The sequence below is a fragment of the Arvicola amphibius genome, chromosome 5 (genome assembly GCF_903992535.2).
Source record: "Arvicola amphibius chromosome 5, mArvAmp1.2, whole genome shotgun sequence".
Taxonomy (NCBI): Eukaryota; Metazoa; Chordata; class Mammalia; order Rodentia; family Cricetidae; genus Arvicola; species Arvicola amphibius.
Window position 1 is genome coordinate 55,779,941 of NC_052051.1, and position 16,650 is coordinate 55,796,590.

General features: G+C 42.7%; 1 protein-coding gene across 3 annotated transcripts in view; it reads right to left on the reverse strand.

The window, feature by feature from the left end:
* Nucleotides 1-11,879, reverse strand: part of Mga (MAX dimerization protein MGA) — a 91,813-nt gene extending 79,934 nt beyond the window's left edge. Inside the window, exon 1 of one of the 3 annotated variants that reach the window (XM_038329616.2) lies at nt 11,694-11,879. The gene's annotated coding sequence lies outside the window, so the exon portion shown is untranslated. Of the gene's footprint in view, nt 1-11,405; nt 11,480-11,693 lie in introns of those variants that run through there. The other 2 variants (XM_038329619.2, XM_038329618.2) reach the window with 2 other exon arrangements.
* Nucleotides 11,880-16,650: the final 4,771 nt, after the last annotated feature.

The window sequence follows — 16,650 nt, forward strand, 5'->3', positions numbered from 1 at the left end:
TCAATACACAGATTAATAGAAATGGGTTAATTTAAGATATAAGAGCTAGCTAAGAATATGCCTAAGCTTTTGGCCAAACAGTGTTGTAATTAACACAGTTTTTGTGTGATTATTCGGGTCCACGCAGTTAGGAAATGAACGAGCACTCTCAGTTTACAAGACTCTGTCTCAAAAATAAATATAAAATAGATAATCTAAACTAGGCTGTAATTCCAGCACTGGGAAGGCTAAGATAGGAAGATGGCCATGTGTGTACTTGTGTTCATGCACACACACACACAAATACAAATATGTTTTTTAAAATGTTTATAATATTTTTAAGTAGAGAAATGCCAAGTTAGCCTCTGTTATACTGGTAAGTAAATATTCATTGAAAAAAGTTGGAAACTAGTGTAATGTGACAGCAAAACTATGAGCTAGGAAAATAACTCAGTAAAGTGTTTGTCATGAGAGCATGAGGACCTGAGTTTGATCCCTAGTACCCATTTAAAAGAAAGCCAGGTAAAGTGTTCAATGCCTATAATCCCAGCATCAGGAAAGCAGAGAAAGGAACATCCCTGAAGCTTGCCAGCTGAATCGGTGAGCCCCAGGTTCAGAAAACAGTGCTTACTGTGCAATCATGAACAACTGAATTTGGATCACCATCTTCCTTTAAAGAGCCATGTATGCTGCAGAGTATCTCTAGTCCTAGCAGGGGGAGCAAACAGAGCAAACCTTTCCAAACTGGCCAAAGAGACTGCCCCAATCACTGAGCTCCAGGGCTCAGAGAGACCATTTCTCAAAATTAGTATGGAAAGAAACGAAAGAAGGCACTAAGCATTAACACCTGGCCTCCAAATGCACATACACACACACACACACACACACACACACACACACACACACACAAATAAAGAGACTGACAAACTCATAGAGATCCCAAGAGGGTACTGTCTGAACAATGCATCCCATCATTAGAAAGGGATATGAAACAAACTGTCTTCCCTAATATTGTGACAACAGTTAAGCTTTTAATAGGAGCCATACTAAAGAAGAACTAGCAGGCAGAAGAGTCGTATAAGGGTGGTTGTATAAAAATAGTGAACTACAACTCCACGGGCCATGCCCTACATGCTTTTATACAGCCCACAGGCTAACACACATACATTTTTTTTCTGATTTGAGATAGGGTCTTACTCTGCAGCTATGTCACTGACCTAGAACACAAGATGTAGGCCAGGCTGGACTGTAACTCAGAGCAATTTTCCTGTTTTGGTGTCCTGAGTGCTGGAATTACAGCCATGAATCAACCCTGCTGAGTCTCTATATCTTCCCTTTTTTTCCCCTAGCACTGAGCTATAGTCCCAAAACTTATATTTTTACATAGTTAGAAAAAAATTTAACTTTTATTTTCAGTGCTGCAGATGAACTAAGGACTGACTTTGTCTATGCTAGACTTCTGAGCTATATCCCTAACCCTTCAAAACAGTAACATTATTTTTTTTTTTTTTTTTTTTGGTTTTTCGAGACAGGGTTTCTCTGTGGCTTTGGAGCCTGTCCTGGAACTAGCTCTTGTAGACCAGGCTGGTCTCGAACTCACAGAGATCCACCTGCCTCTGCCTTCCGAGTGCTGGGATTAAAGGCGTGCGCCACATAAAACAATTATATGAAATTCCAGTTTCAGGAAGCATAAATTACTGGAGCATAGCCATGTGTGTACTGTCCTGTAACTGCTTTCATGCTGACAGCATGTGGACCTCTGTGAATTTATGGCCAGCCTGTCTCTCTATATATCTAAGTTGCAGGCCAGCCAGATCTACATAGTAAGATCTGTCTCAAAAGAAAAGAGAGAGAAAGAAAAGGAAGAGCAGTGGTACATATGCTGATTCCAACACTCAGGAGCCTAACAGAAGGCCCAAGAGTTTGAAGTAAGCCCACGTGATACACTGTCTCAAAAAGAGAGTAAGCAAGATGGCTCAGCTAGTAAAGGTGCTTACTGCCAAGCCTGAGAATGTGTTGGATTCCTGGGATCTATATGGTAGGAGGCAAAAATTCCTGCAAGTAGTCAGTTAAACTTTGTATGCTATACATACATAACACAAAAGTACATATTTTTAAAAAATGTTTACAGAGAATGAGGGACAGGGATGTTCACCAGTTCTTAAAGTATTTATAAGCATGAGGGCTGAGTTCAGCTCCCCAGCACACATTTAAAAAAAAATCTGGATCTGGATGAGGACTGAAGAGATGGCTCTGTGGTTAAGACCACTGGATGCTCTTCTAGACCTACATTCAATTACCAGTATCCAGGTGGCAGTTCGCAGCTGTCTATAACTCTAATTCCAGGGAATTGGAAACTTTACTGGCCTCTGTGGTCCTCGGGTAAACACATGATGCACAGATATATATGCAAGGAAAACACCCATGCACATAAAATAAAAATAAATCTTCAAAAGAAAGCAGGTGTGGTGGTGCACAACTTTAATTGCAGCGACCAGGAGGCAGAGGCATGTATATTTCTATGAGTTCAAGGACGGCCTGGGGGCTGGAGAGATGGCTCGATGGCCCGGTGGTTAAGGGCACTGGCTGCTCTTCCAAAGGTCCTGAGTTCAGCTGGGCAGTGGTGGCGCACGCCTTTAATACCAGCACTTGGGAGTTCAAGACCACCCTGGTCTACAAGAGCTAGTTCCAGGACAGGCTCCAAAGCTACAGAGAAACCCTGTCTCAAAAATCCAAAAAGAAAAAGAAAAAAGGTCCAGAGTTCAATTCCCAGCAACCATATGGTAGCTCATAACCATCTGTAATGAGATCTGGTGCCTTCTTCTGGCCTGCAGGCATACATGCAGACAGAATACTGTATTCTGTATTCAGAATACTGTATTAAAAAGAAAGATAGCCTGGTATACTAGCAAACCCCAGGCCACTCAAGGCTACACAGTGAAACCCTGTCTCAAAAAAACAAAACTGGTCATATCTGTTGTGGGAAGGTGAAGACAAGCAGAACCCTAGAACTTGTGGGTCATCCAGTCTAGCCAAATCAATGAGCTCCAAATTCATTGGGAAACTGCCTCAAAATAATAAGGTATAATAAGAGACTTCTCAGTCACTCAAGTGCCTACCACAAACCAAAAGGAATTAAGTGTGGATCCCCAGAAGCCAGGTAACAAAAATAAAATAAAAAATAAAATAAAAAAGTGTGATCTAATGAACACCACTGCTGGAGAGTAAGGTGAGGAGACAGGCAGGTCCTTAAAACTCACTGGCTGGCCAGTCTAGCAGAAATGAGCTACAGAGACCTAGTGGTAGAGAAAAAAATATAAATAAAGATGGAAAGAGACCCAGCATGATCTTGGACCCTCATATCCATGCAGATGTATACACACCCACACCGACATTTGTACACATCCACACTAACAAGTACACATACAAAAACATGGTGAAAAATGATTGGGGAAGACATTAGATGTCAACCTCTGCCCCCAACATGCACACAAACACATAGAAAAAAATGGGACTATAGATGCACTGGAGACGGGGGTGAGGCAAAAATTATATGCATGCAGAATTTGCAAGTCAAGTTCAAGTGATGAAAATTAGCTGAGTGTGGTAGTTCATACCTGCAATCTCAACACTTGAGATGCTGGGGCAAAAACACCATAGAGTCAATCCTCAATTCAGGAAGAAGAAAAAAGCTGAAAACTGGCATACGACTGCATATAACTCTTGAGAATGTAATTATGGATTTAAGAAGTTCAAGTCCTTGACATATGTACCATATCACTCTGCTTTTACTGACATACTTCTTGTTAAGACCAAACTACTCTTTATTGTTACGTTTGAGTTCCTCGACCATTTGCCAAGATCTATACAGAGAACTGCTTTTTATGTCTGTCTTAGGCTCCCCAGGGACACCTCATTTGTGGCCCCTAGATGGAAGGTGCTCAATACATGCTGAATAACAAAATAATCAACTCTACTGTGGACTCACAGACTGAAACTCTCACATTTACAGTTCACACCATTAATTCTCCTTCTTATGTAACAACTAAAAGGACATTCCTGGGGTGGACTGCTGAGTCTACTCGATTTATTACATTAGGTTCCTTTTCTGGCAAAGAGCTCAAAGTACATATGCAATGTTAAAATAGAATTCTTTACTACTGAGAAGGTAGGTGGGAAAGTGGGCAAGAGAAGGAAGAATCTATTGTAACAGCTGCTTCCAAAGAATAAACATTATTCAGCCCTAGAGACTAAAAACACTCCTGCCATGTCTTTGAACTGACTTCCTACATTATTTCTTCAAACTTTGTACTGGCTAACTTACATCACAATGAATATCAGTGAAACTAAAACCTGCCATAATGAGTCTAAAAAAATTGGCTAGAAATCCATGATTATATATTGTTGGAACTCTTTTATTTTTGAGACTTTGAGACAAAGTCTCAAGTAGCCCAGGCTGGCCTCCAAATCACCTCACTATATAGTCAAAGATGACCCTGAACTCCTGATCCTCCTGCCTCCACCTCCCAAGTGGTTGGATTACATGTCACTATGATCAGTTCATGTGGTATTAGGGATTGAACCCCAAGGCTCTGTGCATTCTAGGCAACCACTCTACCAACTAAACTATATACCCAGATATAATTTTAATTTACTTATTAGTCAAATAAAACAATATAAACTTTCTAAGCATTATCATTAAGCATCTGTTCACATGCCAAGCACAAACAATGAAAATGCCAAGTGATTTTATATTGTGCTATAAATAAAAGCACAAACAGCAGCTCTGGGAAAAGAAATGAAGTAAGAGATCAACTACCCATCCAAATTGGGAGAAAATACATTGCTACCTAATTTTAACTTTTTTTAAAAGCACAAGTACAATTTCATTAGAATTTAAGAGAAAAATATAGTACAGGTTAGGCAAAAATCCCAGCAGCCACCAGGTGATAAAGTCTTATCTTTCAAGTTAGCCATGGATAAAAATACCTTCTAAAGAAAGGAAATCAGACTAGTGGGATGACTAAGTAGGTAAGGGTGCTTGTTTTCAAGTTTGAGGACTTTATTGATTCCTGGGACCCACATGGTAAAGGAGAAAATGGACTCCTGAAAAGTGCTCATCCACAAACAAGTATGAGTGTATAAATACACACACACATACATGCACACACACACAAACCAGAGACATTAAATATTCTGGCTCTGGAGTTATAGGCATTTGTGAGCCATCTGACACAGGTGGTAGGAACTGAACTCAGGTACTCTACAAGAGCAGTAAGTGCTCTTAACTGCTAAGCTATCCTCAAGCCCCTTTTCTGTTCTTTCTTTTTTTATTTGTTTAGTTTTTGTTGTTGTTGTTTGTTTTCGGAGTCAGAGTTTTTTTTATGTAGCCCTGGCTATCCTGAAAATTCTCTGTACACCAGACCAGGTTGACTTCAAACTCAGAGATCACCTGTCTCTGCCTCCCAAGTGCAGGGATTAAAAGCGTGCTCCACCACTGTCTGGCTCTTGACTTTTAAGACAGGGTCTCACTGTGTAGTCTAGCCTGCCCTGTAACTTACTATGTAGCCCAAGCTAGCCTTGAATCTAAAATGATCCTGCTACTTAGCTTCCCACATGCTGGAATTACAGGTATTATCCTGACTTTTGTTTTTTGGTTTTTTTCAGACAGGGTTTCATGCAGCCAATGCTGGTCTTGAACTCCTAGTCTTGCATCTCTCAAAAAAAAATTCTACTAATTTTTGTTTTTTAAAAAATTAACTTTCTCATTAGACGGGGGTAATGCATGTCTTTAATCCCAGCACTTGGGAAGTAGAGGCAGGCAGATCTCTGTGAGTTTGAGGCCAGCCTGGTCTACGAGCGAGTTCCAGGGCAGCTAGGGATATACAGAGAAACCCTGTCTCAGAAAAAAAAAAAAAAAAAAAAAAAAAAAGAATAGAAATGGGGGCTTGAAGAGATGGCTCAGAAGTTATGAGAGCTTATTCAATGCCTTCTCAAAGAACCCAGGTTCAGCTCCCAGCAGCTCACAACTGCCTATAACTCCCACTCAAGAGACTATGACTCCCTCGTCTGGCCTCCAAAGGAACCAACACACGTTACATTCATATACTCACACAAACATACATACAAATAAGAATTTTTCTAAAAAATAAAAGGGGGGTGTTGTAAGCAGAGGCCTGCTTGTTCGTCCCAGCCACCCAGCTAGCTCAGTTGGTAGAGCGTAAGACTCTTAATCTCAGGGTCGTGGGTTCGAGCCCAACGTTGGGCACCAATTGTAAGAAGCAGCCCACTTGTTCATCCTTGCCACCCGGCTAGCTTAGCCCCAAAATAACCACACAGAAATTATATTCATTAAAACACTGCTTAGCCAGGCAATGGTGGTACCCGCCTTTAATCCCAGCACTCGGGTGGCAGAGGCAGGCGGATCTCTGTGAGTTCAAGACCAGCCTGGTCTACAAGAGCTAGTTCCAAAGCTACAGAGAAACCTTGTCTCGAAAACAAAAAACAAAAAACAAAAAAAACACACAAACACACACACACACACCAAAAAACACTGTTTGGCCCATTAGATTCTAACTGGTGTCTGTCTCAGGCAGAGGATCCATGGTTTCTCTCTCACTCTGCTTTCTTCCTCCCAGCATTCAGTTCTGTTTTCCCTGCCTACCTAAGCTCTACCCTATCAAAAAGCCAAGGCAGTTTCTTTATTCATTAACCAATAAAAGCAACATATAAAGAGAAGGACCTCCTACATCAGGGGAGGACTGGAGAGATGGAAATGGGGCTGGAGAGATGGCTCAGAGATTAAAAGCACTGGTTGCTCTTCAGAGGTCCTGAGTTCAGTTCCCAACAACCACATGGTGGCTTGGCTCACAACAATCTATAGTGAGGTCTGCTACCGTCTTCTGGCCTGCAGGCATACAATGCAAACAGAATATATACATTAATTTAAAAAAATAGGAGTGGGTAAATAAAGGGAGGTGGTGGTGCACAACTTTAATCCCAGCCCTCAGGAAGCAGGGACAGGTGGATCTCTTGAGTTCAAGGCCAGCCTGGTCAACAGAGAGTTCCAGGATAGCCAGGGCTACAGAAAAACCTTATCATAAAAAACAACAAGACAGACAGAGATCTCATCATGTGGCCCTGGCTAGCCTGGAACTTCCTAGGCAGACCAGGCCGCCCTTGAATTCAAAAAGTTCTGCCTTCTTCTGCCTCTTGAATCCTGGGATTAAAGATATGTGCTACCATGTTCAACTCTGGGGCTGAAATCTGAACACTTCCCTATTCAACAGCTACCCCTGGCTTTCTAGTAGGTATCTCATGCTCAAAATATCCAACTACATCTGAGCACTCAGGAGGGAAATGTGGGAGGATCATTCCAGTCTTGGTCTATATACAGAGAAAGAGGCCAACCAGGAATACATAGCAAGAACTATCAGAGTCATCAATAACAAGCAAACTCTGAGAAAATATCGAGCCAAGAACCTAAAAAGACCTAGCTATCTGAGTATGGTGGAATGTGCCTGAAATTCAAGTATTCAGAAATTGGCAGAGTTCCTTCTAGGACAAGAAGGTCAGGTGTTCAAGACCAGCCTCAACTACTTAGCAAGTTTGAGACAAATCTAGGCAGGTAAGAAGAAATAAAATGGGTGATGGAGGTCCCAGTGGTGGTGGCACACACCTTTAATTCCCGCACTCAGGTGGCAGAGGCAGAGGATCTCTTTTGAGTTTGAGATCTGGTCTATAGAGCAAGTTCCAAGCCAGGTTCCAAAAGCTACACAGAGGAACTGTCTCAAAATATAAAAATAGAAAAAATGGGAATGAAAACACTGGAACAAGATTTTAACTACAAAAAATATGTTCTAGTACTACTGCTCAATTTCATCTATTCAAGAAACTAAGGCAAAAGGATAGTATATTCAAGAGATTGAGACAAAAGGATAAAAAATTTCAAACCAATCTAGGCAACAAAGCAAAACTTTTATCACTAAATAAGTTTTGAAGGCAAGATTTATTTTTCCTTTCACAAGTCTGAATCTTTATTGTTCTGGGTTTCTTTTTAACATTTGTTTACCTATTGTGTGTGTCAATATATTGAAATGTGTATCAGTAGGTGCATGCCATAGTGTACAGGTAGAGGGAGCTAGTTCTCTCCTTCTACCATGTGTATTCCAGGGACTAAACTCAGATTATCAGGCTCGGGAGAAACATTATTACCCACTAAGCCATCTCAGTCTAGCCTTAAACCTGTGGTAATCCTGCCTCTGCTTCCCAAGTGCTGAGATTACAGGCATGTGCACTAACCTCTGCTGTTTACTCAGTTTTTTCAAAGCAGCAATCTTGCTTTTTTTGTTTTGTTTTGTTTTTCAAGACAGGGTTTCTCTGTAGCTTTGGAGCCTGTCCTGGAACTAGCTCTCGTAGACCAGGCTGGCCTCGAACTCACAGAGATCTGCCTGCCTCTGCCTCCTGAGTGCTGGGATTAAAGGCATGCGCCACTGCCACCCGGCCAATCTTGCTTTTTAATCAAGACAAGACTCACTATGCAGTCCATGCTGGCCTGAAACTCATCATTAAAGAGGTATCTTCTTTACTTTTGAAATACTGGCATTACAAGCATATATACTACTCACTTGGTCCCAAAGTAGTAATTTTCTAATTTCACCCTTTTTGGGGGATGGGGGGATCAAGACAGGGTTTCTCTATATAGCCCTGACTCTCCTAGAACTCACTCTGTAGACCAGGCTGGCCTTGAACTCACAGAGATCTGCCTGCCTCTGCCTCCTAAGTGCTGGGATTAAATGAGTAAACCACCACCACCCCAGTCCTAATTCACCTTTTATATTTAAATAATTAATTCACCTGAGTTTGACTTAAATGTTAAAGGATTTTTTTTCCCCAAATGATTAGCTTAATGGTCCTACATAATTTTGGAACATTTCCCACAGAGTATTCATTATTTTGTTTCATTGCCCTGTCTACTTCAAGGTTGCTACTTAACTTATGTGTGTTGGTTTTCTGCTTTGAAACAGGGTGGCGGTATGTAATCCAAACTAGCCTATCTCCTTGTAGAGGGCTGAGATTACAGACTAACCATTTCGATTATTAAAGGGTTTTTAATATATTCACTAATACAAAAAGAACCCATGCTCATTTTTTTTTCAAAAATGTTCCTAAAGGCTGGAGAGATAATTCAGTGCTAAGAGCTTTTACTGCTCTTGCAGAAGAGCTGAGTTTATTTCTCACCACCCACACCAGGCAGCACACAACTGACTTGAACTCTAGGTCCAGGAGTATCCAATGCCTCCGGCCTCTAAGAACAGACAGACAGAGAGACACAATTTGAAGTAAAATTTAATTTAAAAATTCTCCTACTCTATAGCTGTACTTTTCCAATAAATTTTAGAAGACTTGAGATGTAGGTCGGTTGGTAAAATGCTTGCCTGGTTCCACCGTGTTCCACTCCAGTATTGAATAGACCAAATATGGGTACTGTAGCACACACCTGCAATCCAGGCACACAAGAGATAGAAGCAGGAGAATCAGAAATTCAAGATCATCCCTGGCTACATAGTAAGTTCAAGATCCATAAGGCCTACATAGAAGCCTGTCTCAAACAAGAAATTGAAAAGAAAAAGAACATACACAATACTTAGAAAACCAGGCTATAAAAATGGTATTAGCTACTGCTGAGCTGTGGTGGCACGTGCATTTAATTCCAGTATTTGGGAGGTAGACAGGTAGATCTGAGTTCAAGGCCAGCCTGATCTACAGAGCGAATTTCAGGATGGTCAGACACACAAAGAAACCCTGTCTCAAAAACCAAAAAAGGGTTAGCTGTTTGTGTAATTATTCAAAAGTGACACCTATTGATTGCTCAATGAATATTTTCCAAATTGTTTTCACAAAATCCAAAGACATTTTAAGTAAAGATAAATCAAAAGATACTATAAAATATAAACAGTAGTACATAGGGGGTGAAGTCCAGTGGTTGAGCTCCTGTCTAGTGTGCTTGAGGCCCTGGGCTTGATCTCTGACTCCCTAAAAAAATAACTTTAAAAAAAAAGGTTAAGTGTGTAAGTGTGTTATTTGCCAGGCATGGTGTGGTGCACACCTTTAATCCAGCACTGGGGAGGCAGAGAAAAAGGATCTTTGAGTTCAGGATCAGCCTGGTCTACAGGGCAAGTTCCAGGGCTGAAAGGACTATATAAAGAGACCCTGTCCCTAAAAGTTAAAAAACTGAAAATTATAAAACGTGTTATTAGTAGTGATTGGCAATGTATAATTTCTAGGTTTCTCATTTCTACAAAGCCTTGACCTTGATAAAAACAAAGGCTGGATGGTAGAAAGCTTCAACATTCTTACAAGTGTTAAGTCTAGGCCCTTTCAGACAGCTTTAGGAAACAAATATACAGCAAAAATGGAACTGATCAAGACAGATAAAGCCAGAGGGCATGGTGGTACATCCCTTTAACTCCAGCACTTGAACAAAACCTCTGTTAACTCGAAGCCAGCCTGGTTTACATAGTCTCAAATCGAAGAGGTAGATGGAGTGGTTGAGGGAAAAGTTTGTCCGGTAATAAATATCAATAATTTGTTCACTGTGGCCTAAAACCTTCTAAATTCTAAACAAGCATTCTGTAACCGAGCCTCACTCCCCATTACCACCTGTTATTTTGGTTTTCTGCGCGTAACTGCGGCCAGGGAATCATGGGCCTTAATAAGACCTTAAGAAACAATCATCTCTACCTTGCTTTTAAACTATAGATAGGAAGATTACAAAACTGGCCAAAGGCGGGGACCCTGTATCTAGCCTCCCAGATTATGGTTCATCCCACTGCACCGCACAGCTTCTCACGGATGCTTGCCAGGCTTCGAGAAGGGAGGGGTAAAAGTCGACCATCAGGCCTCTCAGCAAAGTCGCTCGAAATCACAGGCTCGCGAGCCGCGGACACGTGACTCGCCACGCCCTGAGCCTCCCCCTTCCCCGCGCCAGCAGCACGCGCTGCCAACCTCGTCATGTGACCTTCACGCGGCCCCAGCGTTGCCCCTGCTAGGCGACTGTTTCCAGCAGCCATTTTGCCGAGAACTTGTCGCCGGTGCTCGCGCGGGAGCCGGGCGAACACAACGTCGCCGGCAGATTTTTCAGGCCGCACACGGGCTTCGAAAGAGCGCACCACCAGTGAGGGCCCGCCCGAGCCTCACGGAACACATCGCACCCCGGGGCGCCAGGAGGGCTGCGGGTGCGCCTCGGCCGGCGATAGGCTGCAGTGCGCACGTGACGCCAACGGCGCCCCCCCCTCCACTCACCCTCGCCGTCCCCCTGCCCACGAAAACACCCACGACAGACTCTCCACGCCTCGGGCCGAGTACACGCTACTGGGCACGTAGGGACGAACGGAACGCGTGACAAACGAGGCGCCTGCGCGTACCTGCCGGGTGGACGGGAGTCGGCCCACGCCGCGCCGCTCCGGGGTCCCGGGATCGTCGCGCTGCCGGACCACCCGGCTGGCCATTGGCTGCCGGGCCCAGTCACGTGCCGCTCGCGGGCCCGCCCACGGCCGCTAATCACCTGGCACGGTGCTCGAAGCGGCACCGAAAGTGGCTTGCACGCGCAAGGGGATCGTGGCCGCAAGACCTCCTTCTGCCCTTTACGGGGTGGTATCCGTAAAGGGGAACCGAGAAAGTGGGGTCCCGGAACTAAGTAAAATCACACCTACCGGCTTAACTTCGCCTGCCCCTCCAGGAGCCGTGAACCATCGCCCTTGGGCGCTCCCCGTTGCACGCCGGGATGCGTCTGGCGCCCCTCAGTGTGCTGCAGAGCATGCCGGGAAAGCCACCTCTCCCGTTTTCCTGGCTGTCACCTCTCGGGCTTTGCTTTGGTGTCCCTTTGAAAGCCGGTCCCTGGACGAGGCGGCTTGGGTAATTACCGGACTGTGACAGTACACCAGGCACTTTCAGTCCCTCCTCCCCTACTTGTTTGATCGGTGTGTTCTGAGGAAAACCGCTCAGCCTGCCTTCGTGGAGCACTGCGTGCTAACAGTGACCATTGGAGAAAAATAGCCAGGGTGTTTACCTCCAAGCACCACCAGCCTTTCGTGGGCAATGGACTAGAACGCTGACTTGAATCCGGTCTACCGCAATCTCCACTTAAGAATGGTTGTAATTCTTACAATTTCTCTTGGAATAGTCGACCTTTCTCAATAAGCTTATTGTTGTGGAAATAGGAGGAGTAGGGTTGTGTTGTTTATTTTTTTTTAAAGATCGACGACAACACGTCCCCAGCATAGGCCCTGGTTTACCTAAACAATTTGTAGCACATTGGAATTATGCAAAAAAAAAAAGTGCTAACACTAAGAAAAGGTGGGCTTATACGAGAATGAGTTGGTTTTGGAATGCATTAGCAAATTCACCGCTGAGAGCCGAACCTAGTATTCTACCCACAATGAAGCCCCTGTTTACAGTAATTCGCACCTCGTCTGCTTTGAACTACACTTACCAACATGGAGGATATCAAAACTGTGATAAGTCAAAGGATGTTCAGTTTGAGAAATCCTGACTCTCACAAGGTCACAGTTATAGACTAGACATTAGTTAACAGGTCTATTTACAGTATTACAAGCCAAAACCTAATGTAAGAGCACACTCCTGGTTAGAAGGTACTCATTACTCTAATATACTAAAATTAATTCCTGGACAAGAAACCAAAAGCATTTTATAAACATATGTTATCATATCTGTTGAAGCTTATTTTAAGAAACCTGTTTTTATATTTAACTCTAGCAACAACTCTGGAAGCTACTAATATTACCATCCCTCGGTGTTCTCTAGGTAAATTGATAAACTGGGCTTAATATCCACTCTCTAGAGCTAGGAATGTAGCTCACTTGGTAGAGGGCTGGTCTAGCATGCAGAAAGCCGTAAATTCAGTCCTCTGCGCCCCCAGATAAACCATGTTTTGTGGCACACATCTGTAATCCCAGCACTTGGAAGGCAGAAGCAAGAAGGCCAAAAATTCTAGGTCATCCTTAGCTACAGCCAGTTTGAGACCACTCAAGGTTATATAACACTTTATCTCAAAAATAAAATCCATAGACTGTAATAGAAAGAGCCTTGAAGTCTGATAGATGTGACAGCTTGTGATTCACTTCCTGGCTATGAAAAGACTTCGGAACTTTTTTTTTATATCAAGTTCCTTTAGTATAAAAAAAGGAAAGGAAGGGAGAGAGAGAGAGAGAGAGAGAGAGAGAGAGAGAGAGAGAGAGAGAGAGAGAGAGAGAGAGAGAAAGAGAGAGACAGAGAGAGACAGAGACAGAGAGAAAGAGAGAGAGAGAGAGAGAGAGAGAGGAAGAAGAAGAAGAAGAAGAAGAAGAAGAAGAAGAAGAAGAAGAAGAAGAAGAAGAAGAAGAAGAAGAAGAGAAGAGAACTAGGGACACTCTTACCTAATATTTGGATTGTCATAATGATTTTGAGGAAAAAATTTAGAACATTTGTCGTAGTTCTTCATTACAAAACATTCTAAAATGTCAGTCAGTAGTAATTGTTGGTGATGGTTGCATTTGAACACAGTCCTGTTCTCTGTCCAGTAAGGCATATTCTTTGTTTGTTTTTAAGATTTTTCTATTTTTATTTTATGTGTATAAGTGTTTTCCTGCATGTATGCATGTGTAGCACACAAGTGCCTAGTGCCCGCAGAAAAGCCAGAAGGGGGCATCAGATCTTCTGTTAGACCCCATGTAAATGTTGGAAACCAAATGCTGTAGGAAGTCTTACAGCCACGGGGCGTGGCCTCTTATACTATATATGCTGGTGTAGTCTCTCTGTCTTTTCTGTCTATGGGTTTTCAGGTTCTGATCTCCATTTCAGCAGAGGATTCTGATTTGTGAGTCTGCCCCTAAATAAATAACTGTCTATTTCTCAATTCTGAGCTCATGTGGGATTTTTTTAAGCGTCCTTCCACAACCAAACCTCTGTAAAAGTAATAAGTGCTGTAATCACTATGCCATCTCTCCAGTTTATTTTTTAAGAGGAGGTCTCACTGTATAACCTTAGTTAGTTTGTTTATTTTTTTGAGACAAGGTTTCTCTGTGTAGTCCTGACTTTTCTGGAACTCACTGGGTAGACCAGGCTGACCTTGACTCACCTGCCTCTGCTTCCTAAATGCTGGGATTAAAGGCCTGTGCCACCACTGCCCTGCTGGAGATTTCTATGAAGACCAGGCTGTCCGTGAACTCCCAGAGATCTGCCTCCAGACTGCTGGAGTAAAATATGTTCTTTTCTTTTCTTTTTTATGTTTTCTTTTGAGACAGGGTCTCTCTTTCTGAATCCAAACTTACTGTGTAGATCAGGTGTGCCTTGAACTCACAGAGTTCCACCTGCCTCTACTTCTCCAGTACTGGGATTGAAGGTGTGCCACACCTAGCCTACTATAACATACTCCTGGATTTTTTTTCTTGACGACTTTGTTCTTTCCCTCGCCTCAACGGTGCTAGAGGAACACTAACAGATTATTTTTTGTTTTTATTCTGGTTTTTCAAGACACGGTTTCTCCGCTGGGCAGTGGTGTTACATGCCTTTAATCTCAGCACTAGGGAGGCAGAGACAGGCAGATCTCTGTGAGTTAGAGACCAGCCTGGTCTACTAGAGGTAGTTCCAGGACAGGCTCCAAAGCTACAGAGAAACCCTGTCTCAAACAAACAAACAAACAAAAAAAAAGACAGGGTTTCTCTGTGTAGCTTTGAAGCCAGTCCTGGAACTCACTCTATAGACCAGGTTCAGAGATCTACCTGCCTCTCCCTCCTGAGGGCTGGGATTAAAGTTGTGTGCCACCACCGCCCAGCCACTAATACATTTTTATACTGTAGATCTCTTTGGGACTTCTTGGTGATACTGTCCATCTGTTGGGAAACATACCATACATTAGCTCCTGCCTCAAGTATTTTTTCTTTCTTTTATTTTTATTTCTTTATCTATTTGGTTTTTATTTTATTTATTTACTTTTAAACAGGTCTAATGTAGCTCTGGCTATCCTAGAACTCATTATGTAGACCAGGCTGGCCTCAAACTCAAAGAAAACCTCCTGCCTCTGACTCCTAAATGCTGAGACTAAAGGCATGCGCCACCATGCCTAGCATGAGTACTGGTAGTTGCAAAACTTCTGTTTCTTTGTTGTTTGCTGTTCTAGTGGTGTAGGAGGTCCTTCTGTCTATGTGTTGTTTTTATTGGTTAATGAATAAAGAAACTGGCTTGGCCTATAGCACGGAAGGAAGAAGGCAGAGTCAGAGAGAAGCTATGTAGCCACCGCCAGAGTCAGACATGCTAAAACTTTGCCGGTAAACCACTGTGGTGATACACAGACTAATAGAAATGGGTTAAATTAAGATGTAAGAGTTAGCCAATGAGAAGCTAGAGCTAATGGGCCAAGAAGCGATTTAATTAATCACACAGTTTCTGTGTGATTATTTCAGGTCTAAACTAGCCTGCAGCCAGGAACCAACAAGCATCCCTTCCTACTACATTCTAGGACTTCTTTTGGGGGGGGGTTGTTGTTGTTTATTTTCTTTTGTTTTGACTCATTGTTGTTTATTTTGTTTATTTTTACTCATTCATGGCAATCCTACTGCCTCTGTCTCCTGAACACTGAAAATAATTTTCATACTATTCTCAAATATTTTACGTATTATCTTACTTCAAAGAATATGGTATAATTATCCATCCTAGTGCCTTTGAAGTGGAGAGTGATTATATGACTTTTTACCAATAAAATATAAATGGTAATTTTGTAAATCACTTCCGGGAAGAAACTTTAATATCAATGCAGAGTTCAACCATTGTATCTTCCCTGCAGCTATGACCAATGCTCCACCTTTGGTCTCTTTTGAGGATGACACCGAGCAGATTTCCTCAGTCAGTCTGCAATGACTATGTAATGTGAGCAAGATCTAACTTTGATAAGACTCTCATCAGATTTGCACTTGTCTGTTACAATACAGAACACACTCAGTGGCACAAAAACAGAAGTTGCTAAATCTCGAAAATCCCATCTGGTAAAGAAAGGTGCCAAATGCCAGTGTCCAAGTTGTGACACAAACTTAAAAGGAAACTCTTGGCGTGGTGGCACCCTTGCAGTCCCTCACTGGGGGGACTGAGACAGGAGGAGCAAGAGTTTGAAGCCAGCCTGGGCTACATAACAAAATGTCTCAAGAAACTAAGGCCTGGGTATCTATAAAAGTGGAAAGCACTTCCCTAGCATGCCCAAAACCCAGGGTTTAACTCTTAGCACTGCTAAGGAAGGAGGAGCCAGGGACACAGCTTATCCATGGAGTGCCTATGTAGCATGTGTGGGCTTTGGTTCCCCAGTACAGCAAAGAGAAAGGGAGTGGAGCAGGGAAGGATGGAGGGACCAATGGAGACAACAGACTAGCAGCATCGAGAGACAACTTTCTGAGGATAACCCAAAGAAAGAACATTCACTGGAGCCTTAGACAGGGATATTTCATTTGGGGAAGGGACATGTTTAATGTCTTTTTGTTTTATTTTTAATTTTATTTATTTAGTGTGTCAGGATGTGTGCTAAGGTGCAGGTGGCAGGTGTGAGGTCAAAGGACAACTTCTGCTTCCATCATGTGGGTCTGGGGGATCAAACTCAGGTGTAGTGGTATATTATTTGCATTTAGA